This window comes from Pan paniscus, chromosome 20 (genome assembly GCF_029289425.2).
Source record: "Pan paniscus chromosome 20, NHGRI_mPanPan1-v2.0_pri, whole genome shotgun sequence".
NCBI lineage: Eukaryota > Metazoa > Chordata > Mammalia > Primates > Hominidae > Pan > Pan paniscus.
This window is the reverse complement of record NC_073269.2, coordinates 1561765-1581914: the sequence shown is the minus strand read 5'-3', so window position 1 is coordinate 1581914 and position 20150 is coordinate 1561765.

The window sequence follows — 20150 nt, the reverse complement described above, 5'->3', positions numbered from 1 at the left end:
TGTAGATATTTCCATGTTTATACAGATAGCGGTGTAGATATTTACATTTTTACACAGATGGTGGTGTAGATAGTTCCATGTTTATGGTGATGGCGGTGTAGATATTTTCACGTTTATAGATATAGCGGTGTAGATATTTCCATGGTTCCACAGATAGCACTGTAGATATTTCCAAGTTTACATAGATAGCGTTGAAGATATTTCCATCTTTATACAGAAAGCGGTTAAGATATTTCAATTTTTATTCAGGTAGCGGCGTAGATATTTCCAAGTTTATACAGATAGCGGTGTAGATATTTCCATGTTTATACAGATGGCAGTGTAGATAGTTCCATGTTTATGGAGGTGGTGGTTTAGATATTTTCATGTTTATAAAGATGGTGGTGTAGGTATTTCCATGTTTACAGAGATTGCAGTGTAGACATTTCCATGTTTATACAGATAGCGGTGTAGATATTTTCATGTTTATACAGACGTTGGTGTTGGTATTTCCATGTTTATACAGATAGCGGTGTAGATATTTCCATCTTTATACAGCTCGCGGTATAGATATTTCCATCTTTTTACAGATGGCAGTGTGGATATTTCCATGTTTATACAGATAGCGGTGTAGATATTTCCATGTTTATACAGATGGCGGTGTAGTTCATTCCATGTTTATGGATATGGCGGTGTAGATATTTTCATGTTTATAGAGATGGCGGTGTAGATATTTCCGTGTTTATAGAGATAGCCGTGTAGATATTTCCATGTTTATAGAGACAGCTGCGTAGGTATTTCCATGTTTATAGAGATAGCGATGCAGATATTTCCATGTTTATACAGATAGCTGCGTAGGTATTTCCATGTTTATAGACATAGCGATGCAGATATTTCCATGTTTATACAGATGGCTGTGTAGATATTTCCATGTGTATGCAGATGACATTGTTGATATTTCCATGTTTATAGAGATGGTGGTGTAGATATTTCCATGTTTATACAGATGACTGTGTAGATATATGCAGGTCTATTCAGATGGTGGTGTAGATATTTTCATGATTATAGAGATAATGTTGTAGATATTTCCATGTTTTTACAGATAGAGGTGTAGATATTTCCATGTTTATTGAGATAGCACTGTAGATATTGTCATATTTATACAGATAGCGGTTTAGATGTTTCCATGTTTATACAGATCACGGTGTAGATATTTCCATGTTTATACAGATGGCATTGTAGATATTTCCATGTTTATACAGATAGCGGTGGAGATATTTCCATGTTTATACAGATAGTGGGGTAGATATTTCCAAGTTTATACAGATAGCGGTGCAGATATTTCCATGTTTATACAGATAGCGGTGTAGTTATTTCCATGTTTAGGCAGATAGCGGTGTAGATATTTCCATGTTTACACAGATAGCGGTGTAGGTATTTCCATGTTTATACAGAGGGCTTTGTAGATATTTCCATGTGTATACACATGGCAGTGTAGGTATTTCCCTGTTTATAGAGATGGTGGTGTAGACATTTGCATGTTTATAGAGATAGCGGTGTAGATATTTCCATGTTTATACAGATGGCTGTGTAGATATTTCCAGGTGTGTAGAGATGGCGGTGTAGATATTTCCATGTTTGTAGATATGGTGGTGTATATATTTCCATGTTTATACAGATGACTGTGTAGGTATTTGCGTGTTTATACAGACGGCGGTGTAGATATTTCCATGTTTCTAGAGATATCGGTGTAGATATTTCCATGTTTGTACAGATATCGGTGTAGATATTTCCATGCTTATACAGATAGCGGTGTAGATATTTCCATATTTAAAGAGATAGCGGTGTAGATATGTCCAAGTTTACACAGATGGCGTTGTAGATATTTCCATGTTTATACAGATGACGGTGTAGATATTTCCACGTTTATACAGATAGCGGTGTAGATATTTCCACGTTTATACAGATAGCGGTGTAGATATTTCCACTTTTATACAGATAGCGGTGCAGATATCTTCATGTTTATGCAGATAGCGGCATAAATATTTCCATCTTTATACAGATAGCTGTGAAGATATTTCCATGTTTATACAGATGGCGGTGCAGTTCATTCCATGTTTATGGATATGGCGGTGTAGATATTTTCATGTTTATAGAGATGGCGCTGTAGATATTTCCGTGTTTTTAGAGATAGCCGTGTAGATATTTCCATGTTTATAGAGATAGCTGCGTAGGTATTTCCATGTTTATAGAGATAGCGATGCAGATATTTCCATGTTTATACAGATGGCTGTGTAGATATTTCCTTGTGTATGCAGATGACATTGTTGATATTTCCATGTTTATAGTGATGGTGGTCTAGATATTTCCATGTTTATACAGATGACTGTGTAGATATATGCAGGTATATACAGATGGCGGTGTAGATATTTTCATGATTATAGAGATAATGGTGTAGATATTTCCATGTTTTTACAGATAGAGGTGTAGATATTTGCATGTTTATAGAGATAGCAGTGTAGATATTGCCATATTTATACAGATAGCGGTTTAGATGTTTCCATGTTTATACAGATCACGGTGTAGATATTTCCATGTTTATACAGATGGCATTGTAGATATTTCCATGTTTATACAGATAGCGGTGGAGATATTTCCATGTTTATACAGATAGCGGTGTAGATATTTCCATGTTTAGGCAGATAGCGGTGTAGATATTTCCAAGTTTATAGAGATGGCTTTGTAGGTATTTCCATGTGTATAGAGATAGCGATGTAGATATTTGCATGTTTATACAGATAGCGGTGTAGATATTTTCATGTTTATACAGACGGCGGTGTTGGTATTTCCATGTTTATCCAGATTGCGATGTAGATATTTCAATCTTTATACAGCTCGCGGTATAGATATTAACATCTTTTTAAAGATGGCAGTGTGGATATTTCCATGTTTATACAGATAGCGGTGTAGATATTTCCATGTTTATACAGATGGCGGTGTAGTTCTTTCCATGTTTATGGAGATGGCGGTGTAGATATTTTCATGTTTATAGAGATGGCAGTGTAGATATTTCCGTGTTTATAGAGATTGTCGTGTAGATATTTCCATGTTTATAGAGATAGCTGCGTTGGTATTTCCATGTTTATAGAGATAGCGATGCAAGATATTTCCATGTTTATACAGATGGCTGGGTAGATATTTCCATGTGTATACACATGACATTGTTGATTTTTCCATGATTATAGAGATGGTGGTGTAGATATTTCCATGTTTATACAGATGACTGTGTAGATATATGCATGTATATACAGATGGCGGTGTAAATATTTCCATGTTTATAGAGAGAACGGTGTAGATATTTCCATGTTTTTACAGATAGAGATGTAGATATTTCCATGTGTATAGAGATAGCAGTGTAGATATTTCCACATTTATACAGATAGCGGTTTTGATGTTTCCATGTTTATACAGATCACGGTGCAGATATTTCCATGTTTATACAGATGGCAGTGTAGATATTTCTATGTTTATAGAGATAGCGGTGTAGATATTTCCATTTTTATACAGATAGCGGTGTAGTTATTTCCATGTTTACAGAGATAGCGGTGTAGCTATTTCCATCTTTGCACAGATAGCGTTGTAGATATTTCCATGTTTATACAGATAGCGGTGTAGATATTTCCATGTTTACAGTGATAGCGGTGTAGATCTTTCCATTTTGCACAGATTGCGGTGTAGGTATTTCCCTCTTTACACAGGTAGCAGTGTAGATATTTCCAAGTTTACACACATAGTTGTGAGGATATTTCCATGTTTACAGAGTTAGCGTTGTAGACATTTCCGTGTTTACACAGATAGCGGTGTAGATATTTCCACGTTTATAAAGATAGCGGTGTAGATATTTCCACATTTAAACAGATAGCGTTGGAGATATTTCCACGTTTATACAGATATCGATGTAGATATTTCCACGTTTATACAGATAGTGTTGTAGATATTTCCACGTTTATACAGATAGCGGTGTAGATATTTCACATTTATACAGATAGCGGTGTAGATATTTCCATCTTTTTACAGATAGCGGTGTAGATATTTTCATGTTTACACAGATAGCGGTGTAGGTATTTCCATGTTTATACAGATGGCTGTGTAGATATTTCCATGTGTATACACATGGCAGTGTAGGTATTTCCCTGTTTATAGAGATGGTGGTGTAGACATTTGCATGTTTATAGAGATAGCGGTGTAGATATTTCCATGTTTATACAGATGGCTGTGTAGATATTTCCAGGTTTGTAGAGATGGCGGTGTAGATATTTCCATGTTTGTAGATATGGTGGTGTATATATTTCCATGTTTATACAGATGACTGTGTAGGTATTTGCGTGTTTATACAGATGGCGGTGTAGATATTTCCATGTTTCTAGAGATATCGGTGTAGATATTTCCATGTTTGTACAGATATCGGTGTAGATATTTCCATGCTTATACAGATAGCGGTGTAGATATTTCCATATTTAAAGAGATAGCAGTGTGGATATGTCCATGTTTACACAGATGGCGTTGTAGTTATTTCCATGTTTATACAGATGACGGTGTTGATATTTCCACGTTTATACAGATAGTGGTGTAGATATTTCCACGTTTATACAGATAGCGGTGTAGATATTTCCACTTTTATACAGATAGCGGTGCAGATATCTTCATGTTTATGCAGATAGCGGCATAAATATTTCTATCTTTATACAGATAGCTGTGTAGATATTTCCATGTTTATACAGATGGCGGTGTAGTTCATTCCATGTTTATGGATATGGCGATGTAGATATTTTCATGTTTATAGAGATGGCGGTGTAGATATTTCCGTGTTTATAGAGATAGCCGTGTAGATATTTCCATGTATATAGAGATAGCTGCGTAGGTATTTCCATGTTTATAGAGATAGCGATGCAGATATTTCCATGTTTATACAGATGGCTGGGTAGATATTTCCTTGTGTATGCAGATGACATTGTTGATATTTCCATGTTTATAGAGATGGTGGTGTAGATATTTCCATGTTTATACAGATGACTGTGTAGATATATGCAGGTATATACAGATGGCGGTGTAGATATTTTCATGATTATAGAGATAATGGTGTAGATATTTACATGTTTTTACAGATAGAGGTGTAGATATTTGCATGTTTATAGAGGTAGCAGTGTAGATATTGCCATATTTATACAGATAGCGGTTTAGATGTTTCCATGTTTATACATTTCACGGTGTAGATATTTCCATGTTTATACAGATGGCATTGTGGATATTTCCATGTTTATACAGATAGCGGTGGAGATATTTCCACGTTTATACAGATAGCGGGGTAGATATTTCCAAGTTTATACAGATAGCGGTGTAGATATTTCCATGTTTAGGCAGATAGCGGTGTAGATATTTCCATGTTTATAGAGATGACTGTGTATGTATTTCCATGTGTATAGAGTTAGCGATGTAGATATTTGCATGTTTATACAGATAGCGGTGTAGATATTTTCATGTTTATACAGACGGCGGTGTTGGTATTTCCATGTTTATCCAGATAGCGGTGTAGATATTTCAATCTTTATACAGCTCGCGGTATAGATATTTCCATCTTTTTACAGATGGCAGTGTGGATATTTCCTTGTTTATACAGATAGCGGTGTAGATATTTCCATGTTTATACAGATGGCGGTGTAGTTCTTTCCATGTTTATGGAGATGGCGGTGTAGATATTTTCATGTTTATAGAGATGGCAGTGTAGATATTTCCGTGTTTATAGAGATTGTCGTCTAGATATTTCCATGTTTATACAGATAGCTGCGTAGGTATTTCCATGTTTATAGAGATAGCGATGCAGATATTTCCATGTTTATACAGATGGCTGTGTAGATATTTCCATGTGTATACACATGACATTGTTGATATTTCCATGTTTATAGAGATGGTGGTGTAGATATTTCCATGTTTATACAGATGACTGTGTAGATATATGCATGTATATACAGATGGCGGTGTAAATATTTCCATGTTTATAGAGAGAACGGTGTAGATATTTCCATGTTTTTACAGATAGAGGTGTAGATATTTCCATGTTTATAGAGATAGCAGTGTAGATATTTCCATATTTATACAGATAGCGGTTTTGATGTTTCCATGTTTATACAGATCACGGTGCAGATATTTCCATGTTTATACAGATGGCAATGTAGGTATTTCCATGTTTATACAGATAGCGATGCAGATATTTCCATTTTTATACAGATAGCAGTGTAGTTATTTCCATGTTTACAGAGATAGCGGTGTAGATATTTCCATCTTTGCACAGATAGCGTTGTAGATATTTCCATGTTTATACAGATAGCGGTGTAGATATTTCCATGTTTACAGTGATAGCGGTGTAGATCTTTCCATTTTGCACAGTTTGCAGTGTAGTTATTTCCCTCTTTACACACGTAGCAGTGTAGATATTTCCAAGTTTACACACATAGTTGTGAGGATATTTCCATGTTTACAGAGTTAGCGTTGTAGACATTTCCGTGTTTACACAGATAGCGGTGTAGATATTTCCACGTTTATAAAGATAGCGGTGTAGATATTTCCACATTTAAACAGATAGCGTTGGAGATATTTCCACGTTTATACAGATATCGATGTAGATATTTCCACGTTTATACAGATAGTGTTGTAGATATTTCCACGTTTATACAGATAGCGGTGTAGATATTTCACATTTATACAGATAGCGGTGTAGATATTTCCATCTTTTTACAGATAGCGGTGTAGATATTTTCATGTTTACACAGATAGCGGTGTAGGTATTTCCATGTTTATACAGAGGGCTTTGTAGATATTTCCATGTGTATACACATGGCAGTGTAGGTATTTCCCTGTTTATAGAGATGGTGGTGTAGACATTTGCATGTTTATAGAGATAGCGGTGTAGATATTTCCATGTTTATACAGATGGCTGTGTAGATATTTCCAGGTGTGTAGAGATGGCGGTGTAGATATTTCCATGTTTGTAGATATGGTGGTGTATATATTTCCATGTTTATACAGATGACTGTGTAGGTATTTGCGTGTTTATACAGACGGCGGTGTAGATATTTCCATGTTTCTAGAGATATCGGTGTAGATATTTCCATGTTTGTACAGATATCGGTGTAGATATTTCCATGCTTATACAGATAGCGGTGTAGATATTTCCATATTTAAAGAGATAGCGGTGTAGATATGTCCAAGTTTACACAGATGGCGTTGTAGATATTTCCATGTTTATACAGATGACGGTGTAGATATTTCCACGTTTATACAGATAGCGGTGTAGATATTTCCACGTTTATACAGATAGCGGTGTAGATATTTCCACTTTTATACAGATAGCGGTGCAGATATCTTCATGTTTATGCAGATAGCGGCATAAATATTTCCATCTTTATACAGATAGCTGTGAAGATATTTCCATGTTTATACAGATGGCGGTGCAGTTCATTCCATGTTTATGGATATGGCGGTGTAGATATTTTCATGTTTATAGAGATGGCGCTGTAGATATTTCCGTGTTTTTAGAGATAGCCGTGTAGATATTTCCATGTTTATAGAGATAGCTGCGTAGGTATTTCCATGTTTATAGAGATAGCGATGCAGATATTTCCATGTTTATACAGATGGCTGTGTAGATATTTCCTTGTGTATGCAGATGACATTGTTGATATTTCCATGTTTATAGTGATGGTGGTCTAGATATTTCCATGTTTATACAGATGACTGTGTAGATATATGCAGGTATATACAGATGGCGGTGTAGATATTTTCATGATTATAGAGATAATGGTGTAGATATTTCCATGTTTTTACAGATAGAGGTGTAGATATTTGCATGTTTATAGAGATAGCAGTGTAGATATTGCCATATTTGTACAGATAGCGGTTTAGATGTTTCCATGTTTATACAGATCACGGTGTAGATATTTCCATGTTTATACAGATGGCATTGTAGATATTTCCATGTTTATACAGATAGCGGTGGAGATATTTCCATGTTTATACAGATAGCGGTGTAGATATTTCCATGTTTAGGCAGATAGCGGTGTAGATATTTCCAAGTTTATAGAGATGGCTGTGTAGGTATTTCCATGTGTATAGAGATAGCGATGTAGATATTTGCATGTTTATACAGATAGCGGTGTAGATATTTTCATGTTTATACAGACGGCGGTGTTGGTATTTCCATGTTTATCCAGATTGCGATGTAGATATTTCAATCTTTATACAGCTCGCGGTATAGATATTAACATCTTTTTAAAGATGGCAGTGTGGATATTTCCATGTTTATACAGATAGCGGTGTAGATATTTCCATGTTTATACAGATGGCGGTGTAGTTCTTTCCATGTTTATGGAGATGGCGGTGTAGATATTTTCATGTTTATAGAGATGGCAGTGTAGATATTTCCGTGTTTATAGAGATTGTCGTGTAGATATTTCCATGTTTATAGAGATAGCTGCGTTGGTATTTCCATGTTTATAGAGATAGCGATGCAAGATATTTCCATGTTTATACAGATGGCTGGGTAGATATTTCCATGTGTATACACATGACATTGTTGATTTTTCCATGATTATAGAGATGGTGGTGTAGATATTTCCATGTTTATACAGATGACTGTGTAGATATATGCATGTATATACAGATGGCGGTGTAAATATTTCCATGTTTATAGAGAGAACGGTGTAGATATTTCCATGTTTTTACAGATAGAGGTGTAGATATTTCCATGTTTATAGAGATAGCAGTGTAGATATTTCCATATTTATACAGATAGCGGTTTTGATGTTTCCATGTTTATACAGATCACGGTGCAGATATTTCCATGTTTATACAGATGGCAGTGTAGATATTTCTATGTTTATACAGATAGCGGTGTAGATATTTCCATTTTTATACAGATAGCGGTGTAGTTATTTCCATGTTTACAGAGATAGCGGTGTAGATATTTCCATCTTTGCACAGATAGCGTTGTAGATATTTCCATGTTTATACAGATAGCGGTGTAGATATTTCCATGTTTACAGTGATAGCGGTGTAGATCTTTCCATTTTGCACAGATTGCAGTGTAGTTATTTCCCTCTTTACACACGTAGCAGTGTAGATATTTCCAAGTTTACACACATAGTTGTGAGGATATTTCCATGTTTACAGAGTTAGCGTTGTAGACATTTCCGTGTTTACACAGATAGCGGTGTAGATATTTCCACGTTTATAAAGATAGCGGTGTAGATATTTCCACATTTAAACAGATAGCGTTGGAGATATTTCCACGTTTATACAGATATCGATGTAGATATTTCCACGTTTATACAGATAGTGTTGTAGATATTTCCACGTTTATACAGATAGCGGTGTAGATATTTCACATTTATACAGATAGCGGTGTAGATATTTCCATCTTTTTACAGATAGCGGTGTAGATATTTTCATGTTTACACAGATAGCGGTGTAGGTATTTCCATGTTTATACAGAGGGCTTTGTAGATATTTCCATGTGTATACACATGGCAGTGTAGGTATTTCCCTGTTTATAGAGATGGTGGTGTAGACATTTGCATGTTTATAGAGATAGCGGTGTAGATATTTCCATGTTTATACAGATGGCTGTGTAGATATTTCCAGGTGTGTAGAGATGGCGGTGTAGATATTTCCATGTTTGTAGATATGGTGGTGTATATATTTCCATGTTTATACAGATGACTGTGTAGGTATTTGCGTGTTTATACAGACGGCGGTGTAGATATTTCCATGTTTCTAGAGATATCGGTGTAGATATTTCCATGTTTGTACAGATATCGGTGTAGATATTTCCATGCTTATACAGATAGCGGTGTAGATATTTCCATATTTAAAGAGATAGCGGTGTAGATATGTCCAAGTTTACACAGATGGCGTTGTAGATATTTCCATGTTTATACAGATGACGGTGTAGATATTTCCACGTTTATACAGATAGCGGTGTAGATATTTCCACGTTTATACAGATAGCGGTGTAGATATTTCCACTTTTATACAGATAGCGGTGCAGATATCTTCATGTTTATGCAGATAGCGGCATAAATATTTCCATCTTTATACAGATAGCTGTGAAGATATTTCCATGTTTATACAGATGGCGGTGCAGTTCATTCCATGTTTATGGATATGGCGGTGTAGATATTTTCATGTTTATAGAGATGGCGCTGTAGATATTTCCGTGTTTTTAGAGATAGCCGTGTAGATATTTCCATGTTTATAGAGATAGCTGCGTAGGTATTTCCATGTTTATAGAGATAGCGATGCAGATATTTCCATGTTTATACAGATGGCTGTGTAGATATTTCCTTGTGTATGCAGATGACATTGTTGATATTTCCATGTTTATAGTGATGGTGGTCTAGATATTTCCATGTTTATACAGATGACTGTGTAGATATATGCAGGTATATACAGATGGCGGTGTAGATATTTTCATGATTATAGAGATAATGGTGTAGATATTTCCATGTTTTTACAGATAGAGGTGTAGATATTTGCATGTTTATAGAGATAGCAGTGTAGATATTGCCATATTTATACAGATAGCGGTTTAGATGTTTCCATGTTTATACAGATCACGGTGTAGATATTTCCATGTTTATACAGATGGCATTGTAGATATTTCCATGTTTATACAGATAGCGGTGGAGATATTTCCATGTTTATACAGATAGCGGTGTAGATATTTCCATGTTTAGGCAGATAGCGGTGTAGATATTTCCAAGTTTATAGAGATGGCTGTGTAGGTATTTCCATGTGTATAGAGATAGCGATGTAGATATTTGCATGTTTATACAGATAGCGGTGTAGATATTTTCATGTTTATACAGACGGCGGTGTTGGTATTTCCATGTTTATCCAGATTGCGATGTAGATATTTCAATCTTTATACAGCTCGCGGTATAGATATTAACATCTTTTTAAAGATGGCAGTGTGGATATTTCCATGTTTATACAGATAGCGGTGTAGATATTTCCATGTTTATACAGATGGCGGTGTAGTTCTTTCCATGTTTATGGAGATGGCGGTGTAGATATTTTCATGTTTATAGAGATGGCAGTGTAGATATTTCCGTGTTTATAGAGATTGTCGTGTAGATATTTCCATGTTTATAGAGATAGCTGCGTTGGTATTTCCATGTTTATAGAGATAGCGATGCAAGATATTTCCATGTTTATACAGATGGCTGGGTAGATATTTCCATGTGTATACACATGACATTGTTGATTTTTCCATGATTATAGAGATGGTGGTGTAGATATTTCCATGTTTATACAGATGACTGTGTAGATATATGCATGTATATACAGATGGCGGTGTAAATATTTCCATGTTTATAGAGAGAACGGTGTAGATATTTCCATGTTTTTACAGATAGAGGTGTAGATATTTCCATGTTTATAGAGATAGCAGTGTAGATATTTCCATATTTATACAGATAGCGGTTTTGATGTTTCCATGTTTATACAGATCACGGTGCAGATATTTCCATGTTTATACAGATGGCAGTGTAGATATTTCTATGTTTATACAGATAGCGGTGTAGATATTTCCATTTTTATACAGATAGCGGTGTAGTTATTTCCATGTTTACAGAGATAGCGGTGTAGCTATTTCCATCTTTGCACAGATAGCGTTGTAGATATTTCCATGTTTATACAGATAGCGGTGTAGATATTTCCATGTTTACAGTGATAGCGGTGTAGATCTTTCCATTTTGCACAGATTGCGGTGTAGGTATTTCCCTCTTTACACAGGTAGCAGTGTAGATATTTCCAAGTTTACACACATAGTTGTGAGGATATTTCCATGTTTACAGAGTTAGCGTTGTAGACATTTCCGTGTTTACACAGATAGCGGTGTAGATATTTCCACGTTTATAAAGATAGCGGTGTAGATATTTCCACATTTAAACAGATAGCGTTGGAGATATTTCCACGTTTATACAGATATCGATGTAGATATTTCCACGTTTATACAGATAGTGTTGTAGATATTTCCACGCTTATACAGATAGCGGTGTAGATATTTCACATTTATACAGATAGCGGTGTAGATATTTCCATCTTTTTACAGATAGCGGTGTAGATATTTTCATGTTTACACAGATAGCGGTGTAGGTATTTCCATGTTTATACAGAGGGCTTTGTAGATATTTCCATGTGTATACACATGGCAGTGTAGGTATTTCCCTGTTTATAGAGATGGTGGTGTAGACGTTTGCATGTTTATAGAGATAGCGGTGTAGATATTTCCATGTTTATACAGATGGCTGTGTAGATATTTCCAGGTGTGTAGAGATGGCGGTGTAGATATTTCCATGTTTGTAGATATGGTGGTGTATATATTTCCTTGTTTATACAGATGACTGTGTAGGTATTTGCGTGTTTATACAGATGGCGGTGTAGATATTTCCATGTTTCTAGAGATATCGGTGTAGAGATTTCCATGTTTGTACAGATATCGGTGTAGATATTTCCATGCTTATACAGATAGCGGTGTAGATATTTCCATATTTAAAGAGATAGCGGTGTAGATATGTCCATGTTTACACAGATGGCGTTGTAGTTATTTCCATGTTTATACAGATGATGGTTAGATATTTCCACGTTTATACAGATAGCGGTGTGGATATTTCCACGTATATACAGATAGCGGTGTAGATATTTCCACTTTTATACAGATAGCGGTGCAGATATCTTCATGTTTATGCAGATAGCGGCATAATTATTTCTATCTTTATACAGATACCTGTGTAGATATTTCCATGTTTATACAGATGTCGGTGTAGTTCATTCCATGTTTATGGATATGGCGATGTAGATATTTTCATGTTTATAGAGATGGCGGTGTAGATATTTCCGTGTTTATAGAGATAGCCGTGTAGATATTTCCATGTTTATAGAGATAGCTGCGTAGGTATTTCCATGTTTATAGAGATAGCGATGCAGATATTTCCATGTTTATACAGATGGCTGGGTAGATATTTCCTTGTGTATGCACATGACATTGTTGATATTTCCATGTTTATAGAGATGGTGGTGTAGATATTTCCATGTTTATACAGATGACTGTGTAGATATATGCAGGTATATACAGATGGCGGTGTAGATATTTTCATGATTGTAGAGATAATGGTGTAGATATTTACATGTTTTTACAGATAGAGGTGTAGATATTTGCATGTTTATAGAGGTAGCAGTGTAGATATTGCCATATTTATACAGATAGCGGTTTAGATGTTTCCATGTTTATACGTTTCACGGTGTAGATATTTCCATGTTTATACAGATGGCATTGTGGATATTTCCATGTTTATACAGATAGCGGTGGAGATATTTCCACGTTTATACAGATAGCGGGGTAGATATTTCCAAGTTTATACAGATAGCGGTGTAGATATTTCCATGTTGATACAGATAGCGGTGTAGATATTTCCATGTTTAGGCAGATAGCGGTGTAGATATTTCCATGTTTATAGAGATGGCTGTGTATGTATTTCCATGTGTATAGAGTTAGCGATGTAGATATTTGCATGTTTATACAGATAGCGGTGTAGATATTTTCATGTTTATACAGACAGCGGTGTTGGTATTTCCATGTTTATCCAGATAGCGGTGTAGATATTTCAATCTTTATACAGCTCGCGGTATAGATATTTTCATCTTTTTACAGATGGCAGTGTGGATATTTCCTTGTTTATACACATAGCGCTGTAGATATTTCTATGTTTATACAGATGGCGGTGTAGTTCTTTCCATGTTTATGGAGATGGCTGTGTAGATATTTTCATGTTTATAGAGATGGCGGTGTAGATATTTCCGTGTTTATAGAGATTGTCGTCTAGATATTTCCATGTTTATAGAGATAGCTGTGTAATTATTTCCATGTTTATAGAGATAGTGATGCAGATATTTCCATGTTTATACAGATGGCTGTGTAGATATTTCCATGTGTATACACATGACATTGTTGATATTTCCATGTTTATAGAGATGGTGGTGTAGATATTTCCATGTTTATACAGATGACTGTGTAGATATATGCATGTATATACAGATGGCGGTGTAAATATTTCCATGTTTATAGAGAGAACGGTGTAGATATTTACATGTTTTTACAGATAGAGGTGTAGATATTTCCATGTTTATAGAGATAGCAGTGTAGATATTTCCATATTTATACAGATAGCGGTTTTGATGTTTCCATGTTTATACAGATCACGGTGCAGATATTTCCATGTTTATACAGATGGCAATGTAGATATTTCCATGTTTATACAGATAGCAATGTAGATATTTCCATTTTTATACAGATAGCAGTGTAGTTATTTCCATGTTTACAGAGATAGCGGTGTAGATATTTCCATCTTTGCACAGATAGCGTTGTAGATATTTCCATGTTTATACAGATAGCGGTGTAGATATTTCCATGTTTACAGTGATAGCGGTGTAGATCTTTCCATTTTGCACAGATTGCGGTGTAGTTATTTCCCTCTTTACACACGTAGCAGTGTAGATATTTCCAAGTTTACACACATAGTTGTGAGGATATTTCCATGTTTACAGAGTTAGCGTTGTAGACATTTCCGTGTTTACACAGATAGCGGTGTAGATATTTCCACGTTTATAAAGATAGCGGTGTAGATATTTCCACATTTAAACAGATAGCGTTGGAGATATTTCCACGTTTATACAGATATCGATGTAGATATTTCCACGTTTATACAGATAGTGTTGTAGATATTTCCACGTTTATACAGATAGCGGTGTAGATATTTCACATTTATACAGATAGCGGTGTAGATATTTCCATCTTTTTACAGATAGCGGTGTAGATATTTTCATGATTACACAGATAGTGGTGTAGGTATTTCCATGTTTATACAGAGGGCTTTGTAGATATTTCCATGTGTATACACATGGCAGTGTAGGTATTTCCCTGTTTATAGAGATGGTGGTGTAGACATTTGCATGTTTATAGAGATAGCGGTGTAGATATTTCCATGTTTATACAGATGGCTGTGTAGATATTTCCAGGTGTGTAGAGATGGCGGTGTAGATATTTCCATGTTTGTAGATATGGCGGTGTATATATTTCCTTGTTTATACAGATGACTGTGTAGGTATTTGCGTGTTTATACAGATGGCGGTGTAGATATTTCCATGTTTCTAGAGATATCGGTGTAGAGATTTCCATGTTTGTACAGATATCGGTGTAGATATTTCCATGCTTATACAGATAGCGGTGTAGATATTTCCATATTTAAAGAGATAGCGGTGTAGATATGTCCATGTTTACACAGATGGCGTTGTAGTTATTTCCATGTTTATACAGATGACGGTTAGATATTTCCACGTTTATACAGATAGCGGTGTGGATATTTCCACGTATATACAGATAGCGGTGTAGATATTTCCACTTTTATACAGATAGCGGTGCAGATATCTTCATGTTTATGCAGATAGCGGCATAATTATTTCTATCTTTATACAGATACCTGTGTAGATATTTCCATGTTTATACAGATGTCGGTGTAGTTCATTCCATGTTTATGGATATGGCGATGAAGATATTTTCATGTTTATAGAGATGGCGGTGTAGATATTTCCGTGTTTATAGAGATAGCCGTGTAGATATTTCCATGTTTATAGAGATAGCTGCGTAGGTATTTCCATGTTTATAGAGATAGCGATGCAGATATTTCCATGTTTATACAGATGGCTGGGTAGATATTTCCTTGTGTATGCAGATGACATTGTTGATATGTCCATGTTTATAGAGATGGTGGTGTAGATATTTCCATGTTTATACAGATGACTGTGTAGACATATGCAGGTATATACAGATGGCGGTGTAGATATTTTCATGATTATAGAGATAATGGTGTAGATATTTACATGTTTTTACAGATAGAGGTGTAGATATTTGCATGTTTATAGATGTAGCAGTGTAGATATTGCCATATTTATACAGATAGCGGTTTAGATGTTTCCATGTTTATACGTTTCACGGTGTAGATATTTCCATGTTTATACAGATGGCATTGTGGATATTTCCATGTTTATACAGATAGCGGTGGAGATATTTCCACGTTTATACAGATAGCGGGGTAGATATTTCCAAGTTTATACAGATAGCGGTGTAGATATTTCCATGTTGATACAGATAGCGGTGTAGATATTTCCATGTTTAGGCAGATAGCGGTGTAGATATTTCCATGTTTATAGAGATGGCTGTGTATGTATTTCCATGTGTATAGAGTTAGCGATGTAGATATTTGCATGTTTATACAGATAGCGGTGTAGATATTTTCATGTTTATACAGACAGCGGTGTTGGTATTTCCATGTTTATCCAGATAGCGGTGTAGATATTTCAATCTTTATACAGCTCGCGGTATAGATATTTTCATCTTTTTACAGATGGCAGTGTGGATATTTCCTTGTTTATACACATAGCGCTGTAGATATTTCTATGTTTATACAGATGGCGGTGTAGTTCTTTCCATGTTTATGGAGATGGCTGTGTAGATATTTTCATGTTTATAGAGATGGCGGTGTAGATATTTCCGTGTTTATAGAGATAGTCGTCTAGATATTTACATGTTTATAGAGATAGCTGTGTAGGTATTTCCATGTTTATAGAGATAGCGATGCAGATATTTCCATGTTTATACAGATGGCTGTGTAGATATTTCCATGTGTATACACATGACATTGTTGATATTTCCATGTTTATAGAGATGGTGGTGTAGATATTTCCATGTTTATACAGATGACTGTGTAGATATATGCATGTATATACAGATGGCGGTGTAAATATTTCCATGTTTATAGAGAGAACGGTGTAGATATTTCCATGTTTTTACAGATAGAGGTGTAGATATTTCCATGTTTATAGAGATAGCAGTGTAGATATTTCCATATTTATACAGATAGCGGTTTTGATGTTTCCATGTTTATACAGATCACGGTGCAGATATTTCCATGTTTATACAGATGGCAATGTAGATATTTCCATGTTTATACAGATAGCGATGTAGATATTTCCATTTTTATACAGATAGCGGTGTAGTTATTTCCATGTTTACAGAGATAGCAGTGTAGATATTTCCATCTTTGCACTGATAGCGTTGTAGATATTTCCATGTTTATACAGATGGCATTGTAGATATTTCCATGTTTATACAGATAGCGGTGGAGATATTTCCATGTTTATACAGATAGCGGGGTAGATATTTCCATGTTTAGGCAGATAGCGGTGTAGATATTTCCATGTTTATACAGATAGCGGTGTAGTTATTTCCATGTTTAGGCAGATAGCGGTGTAGATATTTCCATGTTTATAGAGATGGCTGTGTAGGTATTTCCATGTGTATAGAGATAGCGATGTAGATATTTGCATGTTTATACAGATAGCGGTGTAGATATTTTCATGTTTATACAGACGGCGGTGTTGGTATTTCCATGTTTATCCAGATTGCGGTGTAGATATTTCAATCTTTATACAGCTCGCGGTATAGATATTAACATCTTTTTACAGATGGCAGTGTGGATATTTCCATGTTTATACAGATAGCGGTGTAGATATTTCCATGTTTATACAGATGGCGGTGTAGTTCTTTCCATGTTTATGGAGATGGCGGTGTAGATATTTTCATGTTTATAGAGATGGCGGTGTAGATATTTCCGTGTTTATAGAGATTGTCGTGTAGATATTTCCATGTTTATAGAGATAGCTGCGTAGGTATTTCCATGTTTATAGAGATAGCGATGCAGATATTTCCGTGTTTATACAGATGGCTGGGAAGATATTTCCATGTGTATACACATGAAATTGTTGATATTTCCATGTTTATAGAGATGGTGGTGTAGATATTTCCATGTTTATACAGATGACTGTGTAGATGTATGCATGTATATACAGATGGCGGTGTAAATATTTCCATGTTTATAGAGAGAACGGTGTAGATATTTCCATGTTTTTACAGATAGAGGTGTAGATATTTCCATGTTTATAGAGATAGCAGTGTAGATATTTCCATATTTATACAGATAGCGGTTTTGATGTTTCCATGTTTATACAGATCTCGGTGCAGATATTTCCATGTTTATACAGATGGCAGTGAAGATATTTCCATGTTTATACAGATAGCGGTGTAGATATTTCCATTTTTATACAGATAGCGGTGTAGTTATTTCCATGTTTACAGAGATAGCGGTGTAGATATTTCCATCTTTGCACAGATAGCGTTGTAGATATTTCCATGTTTATACAGATAGCGGTGTAGATATTTCCATGTTTACAGAGATAGCGGTGTAGATCTTTCCATTTTGCGCAGATTGCGGTGTAGGTATTTCCCTCTTTACACAGGTAGCAGTGTAGATATTTCGAAGTTTACACACATAGTTGTGAGGATATTTCCATGTTTACAGAGTTAGCGTTGTAGACATTTCCGTGTTTACACAGATAGCGGTGTAGATATTTCCACGTTTATAAAGATAGCGGTGTAGATATTTCCACATTTAAACAGATAGCGTTGGAGATATTTCCACGTTTATACAGATATCGATGTAGATATTTCCACGTTTATACAGATAGTGTTGTAGATATTTCCACGTTTATACAGATAGCGGTGTAGATATTTCACATTTATGCAGATAGCGGTGTAGATATTTCCATCTTTTTACAGATAGCGGTGTAGATATTTTCATGTTTACACAGATAGCGGTGTAGGTATTTCCATGTTTATACAGATGGCTGTGTAGATATTTCCATATGTATACACATGGCAGTGTAGGTATTTCCCTGTTTATAGAGATGGTGGTGTAGACATTTGCATGTTTATAGAGATAGCGGTGTAGATATTTCCATGTTTATACAGATGGCTGTGTAGATATTTCCAGGTGTGTAGAGATGGCGGTGTAGATATTTCCATGTTTGTAGATATGGTGGTGTATATATTTCCATGTTTGTACAGATGACTGTGTAGGTATTTGCGTGCTTATACAGATGGCGGTGTAGATATTTCCATGTTTCTAGAGATATCGGTGTAGATATTTCCATGTTTGTACAGATATCGGTGTAGATATTTCCATGCTTATACAGATAGCGGTGTAGATATTTCCATATTTAAAGAGATAGCGGTGTAGATATGTCCATGTTTACACAGATGGCGTTGTAGATATTTCCATGTTTATACAGATGACGGTGTAGATATTTCCACGTTTATACAGATAGCGGTGTAGATATTTCCACGTTTATACAGATAGCGGTGTAGATATTTCCACTTTTATACAGATAGCGGTGCAGATATCTTCATGTTTATGCAGATAGCGGCATAAATATTTCCATCTTTATACAGATAGCTGTGTAGATATTTCCATGTATATACAGATGGCGGTGTAGTTCATTCCATGTTTATGGATATGGCGGTGTAGATATTTTCATGTTTATAGAGATGGCGGTGTAGATATTTCCGTGTTTATAGAGATAGCCGTGTAGATATTTCCATGTTTATAGAGATAGCTGCGTAGGTATTTCCATGTTTATAGAGATATCGATGCAGATATTTCCATGTTTATACAGATGGCTGTGTAGATATTTCCATGTTTATACAGATGGCGGTGTAGTTCATTCCATGTTTATGCATATGGCAGTGTAGATATTTCCATGTTTATACAGATAGCGGTGTAGTTATTTCCATGTTTAGGCAGATAGCGGTGTAGATATTTCCATGTTTATAGAGATGGCTGTGTAGGTATTTCCATGTGTATAGAGATAGCGATGTAGATATTTGCATGTTTATACAGATAGCGGTGTAGAAATTTTCATGTTTATGCAGATAGCGGCCTAAATATTTGCATCTTTATACAGATAGCTGTGTAGATATTTCCATGTTTATACAGATATTGGTGCACATATTTCCATGTTCACACAGATAGTGTTGCAGATATTTCCATGTTTATACAGATAGCCGTGTAGATATTTCCATGTTTATGCAGATATCGGTGTAGATATTTCCATGTTTATGCAGATGGCGGTGTAGATATTTCCTAGTTTGTAGAGATGGCAGT